Genomic DNA, 3,919 nt, shown 5'->3' with positions numbered 1-3,919 from the left:
CGCTCTGCCAGCGCCGCCCCTCGCCACACTTAACCCTGTGTATCCCGGGACAGCTTGACGTCACGAGCACGACGTCATCAACGCTAGCCGAGACAGCCGGAGCAACGAAAAGCAGCGACGACACCGACTTGTTGCGGGGAGCACGGCGAGTGCGGGGGAGGGAGCGGTGACATACGGGCAGTCGGATCGGGTATGTGTCTGTGGTCACCTATAGACAGACATACATGTTGTCCAGAGCGCTGCCATTCCCCTGTGCCAGGGCACCGAGCGGAGGGCCCTGACACTCCCCTCCTCCCATCCTGACATGTAGAGGGGCTCACTGGGGGAAGGTGTGCGGTTCTGTCACGATGGGTGTGTGTTTATTGACTATTTCCACACAGAATGATAATGACGTGAGAAGATTAGACAGGTGGAGTCGCTGCAGGTCGCGATCAGCCATGTTTGTTGTGGGCAGGAAGTGGGGATTTAATGTGAGGAGAACTTTCATGATTTGCCTAGTTCTGACTTCCCTAGGCTGTCAGGCACAGTGTGAGAAGAGCTTTCATCAGTCTTGTGTACATTCCCGGTGCAGGATAGGGAGAGGACCCTACAGGGAAGTCACCAGCCGTTTCCATACTGCTGCTGGACTGAGTTTAGCAAGCTCCTGCCATGTTTACATCTGTTATATAATAGCAGGGTGGCAATGTTTATTGTATACAGTAGCTTTCATTCAGCCAGCCTTCAGACCTGTACATGTACAGTTCAATGAAAGGGTTCGTTCACCTGGTCACCAAGAATAAAAAGGTGAACGAGCTCACAACACCCTCCCTTCCCAGTCTACGCTTTAACGGGCCACACGCTTCACAACATCACCACATTACCCTCAATACTGGCAATGGCCAGCTGTCATTGGTCAGCACAGCCATGTGACCAATAAGAATCTGTCCTTAGACTTCCTCATAGCCAGTGATATCTGTTCTGTCTTCCAGCACACCTTCCTCAGGACTAATAAGAATCTCTTCTTGCTTTCAGTATGTTGGCTCAGAAGAGATTCTCATTGGTCAGTACGGTCACTTGGCCGCACTGAACAATGGCTTCTGGCCATTTCCAGCATTATGTTGCTGTACAGCCTCTGGCACTGCGTAGTGATTTTTTGAAGTGTGTGGCCTATTATACTGGGAGTATGTCATTTAAACACCAGGAAGGCCACAATGACCATTGCCAGTATTATATTGTTGCACAGCCTCCGGGGGCTGTGTATTGAAGTTCTGAAGTGAGCGGCTTGTTGAAAAATAGGGCAGGACCTATGACTGTCTAAGGTGCGTTCACAGACAGCTCAGAATGAATGGTCTGCCTAACGCAACGCATAAAAACATGTGCATTGAAGTGCACTGCACTCTGCTGTGATGTAAAACAGAAGTGGGCAACTCCAGCCCTCCAGCTGTTGTGGAACTACAAGTCCAATGAGGCGTTGCAAGACTGACAGTTACAGGCATGACTCCTAGAGGCAGGGGCATGTTGAGATTTGTAGTTAAAGCACAGCTGGAGGGCCGAAGTTGCCCAGCTCTGGTGTAAATGGTTCCCTAGCCACTTCCTGTCAGCATTAGGTCCACATCATCGCTCTGGACTGGCCTCCTAAAGGCCGTGACACACTGCACGCGAAGCCGTGCAGAGCGAAGCAAAGCTATCCGGCACGGAGCTTTGCGTGCAGTGTGTGAGCTGAGTGCAGTCAGATGATTGACTGCACCTTCAGCCAATCGGCTCGTCCAGCTCGTAACAACCTGCCAGCTGTCGCATCGCGACGTGCTGGTTTATACGCGCGAGCCGATTGGCTGAAGTTGAAATTGTTCATCTTGGCACGCTCAGCTCCGCGAGCTCTCGCAAGCTGAGGTGCCGAGCAGAAAATTACATGACATACTGCTCGCAAAGGCAGCGCGCCCCCGCTCCGCGCTGCTTCGCGTGCAGTGTGTCACGGCCATTATAGTGACAAAAGTTGGTCATGTCTGTGCAGTGCGTGATAGCTTGGCCGCTTTTACTCTCAGCCAGTGTAAAAATGCAGCAGTGTGGAAGACAGTTGTCATCCTATAAGCCTCTGTTCACACCTAGGCGTATCGAATATGCGTGTTTGTCACGCGTTTCGTGGTGTGGGTTTTTACAGCGATTCGCGGTAAAAAACGCGCAACAAACGCGCGTTTCCGAGGGCTACTTGGCTGTAGCCCAATGGACACGCGCAACAAAAACGCAGCAAAGAAGCTCATGTACCTTTTTCAGGCGAAGGCCGTTTTGTAGCGCGTTCAGACGGGGTGAAATACGGCAAGGTGTGAACCATACCCATAGAAAACAATGGGATTTTCATGTTTGAGCGTTTTGTTGAACGCGCTACAAAACGCACAGGTGTGAACCAGGCCTAATAACATGAAGTGTCACAACAAGGAGCTTCATGGCAGGGTCACCAGGTTTTCATTTAATGACAGTTGTAAATTGAAAAACATATGACATCAACATGTTGATGAGATTTTATTTATTGGGCAACTGAGCAAAAAAATTTAAAAGGAATACAATACAACATCGTTTCCCAAAGTGTTGGAAAAAAAAAGATGATTGCCACTTACTACATCTAATCTCTTTATTGTATCATTTGTCTTGTTTGAAAGAAGGACTCAACGTCCTAGTGCAAATCCCAGTTATTATGTCCTGTGTACAGTAGTCGCCACATTTAATAAACTTAAATTTGTCACTTCTTTGTCTAAAGCAGCCTTCCTCAATCAGGGTTCCATGAAACCATAGGGTTCCTAGAGGTTGCTAGGGGGTTCCTTGAGCAATCAGTATTTCTGCTTCTGAGGCATATAACCACTGTCAGCAGCATAGCAATGAGTAAAGTGTGCGGTTTTCCCCACTGACCTTCTATGTAAGAGACGCTCTTCCATCTGACCACCAGTGTTAGGGCCTGTGCTGACGGGCTTTGGGCTTGTGTCAATGGCATCAGTTTGAGATGCTTCTGAGATTCAGAATCCACTGACATGTGCATTTGACCTGCAGTTCACAACCTTCTGACCTGCACTTGAGCCTCTTCAAGTATTTTTTGCATCCCCATAGATTTGTAAGGGAATTCAATACTCATTTGAAGAGAATGAAAGCCTGCTGACACAGGTCCTTATTGGCTACTGCTCCACTAACCACCAATGTAATGGAGCATTTTACAGACTATCGGTGTCAGAAGGCACTTTTCCACTCACTGTTAACATAAGGGGGCATGTCATCAACAACAATAATAATATATTTTTGTTGTATAAAGCAGTCCTAGGTGTCAAATGCACAATGTATGCCATATTCCCTTTGCTTTTATTTATTCCTGGGTCTTAACATAGTGTTCATTCTAATGCACTGTGAGCTGTAGATACAGGAATTGTTCTCTGAGGTCTGTAGGTTATTTCATGGGACCCTTCCTGTTAAAAAGGTTGAGAAAGGCTGGTCTAGAGTATTCTTGGATCTGATTGTTTTCGTGGGCCATTGTGGTTTGAACAGATTTATTCAAGTGTAACTTGAGCCAAAAGTATTTCCATTTTTATTAATATTGCTGTTTGTGTCTCAGTTTGGAGGATCCCCTTTCATTTTCTGCTTGCTGTCCATTGTTACTGGCACAGAAAGTGTATTGCAACCTATTATGTATTTTTTTGTACCTTATTTTGATGAACTATTCCCTCATCTCCTGTTTTTATGTTTCGGACAGGAAGTGAGGGGAATGTTTCCAGTTCACACAGAGAACAATAAAGAGATTTTGAGTTTGCTCAGTTGCACAGTACAGGACACGGGACTTTCACTCTTAGACTATATGTAGCTACCTTTGGGTGAATGGACACTGGCAACAAAGTTGCTAGGACAGACCCACATAACCCTTCCTACTCCCAGCAAGTCTCGGTTTTGTGTCCTTAGTTGATGG

The 3,919-nt window shown here is 47.1% G+C and overlaps 1 protein-coding gene across 2 annotated transcripts in view; it reads left to right on the top strand.

Moving 5' to 3' along the window:
• The first annotated feature begins 10 nt into the window (after positions 1 to 10).
• The window catches only part of KDM4C (lysine demethylase 4C), a 279,255-nt gene continuing 275,346 nt past the window's right edge, over positions 11 to 3,919 (top strand). For both annotated transcript variants that reach the window (XM_018564061.1, XM_018564060.1), the window contains exon 1: positions 11 to 190. The gene's annotated coding sequence lies outside the window, so the exon portion shown is untranslated. The remainder of the gene's footprint in view (positions 191 to 3,919) is intronic.

The sequence above is a fragment of the Nanorana parkeri genome, unplaced genomic scaffold, assembly GCF_000935625.1.
Source record: "Nanorana parkeri isolate BGI_ZX_2015 unplaced genomic scaffold, ASM93562v1 scaffold718, whole genome shotgun sequence".
NCBI lineage: Eukaryota > Metazoa > Chordata > Amphibia > Anura > Dicroglossidae > Nanorana > Nanorana parkeri.
The sequence above is the reverse complement of the archived record's forward strand: the minus strand, read 5'-3'. Positions and strand labels throughout refer to the sequence as shown.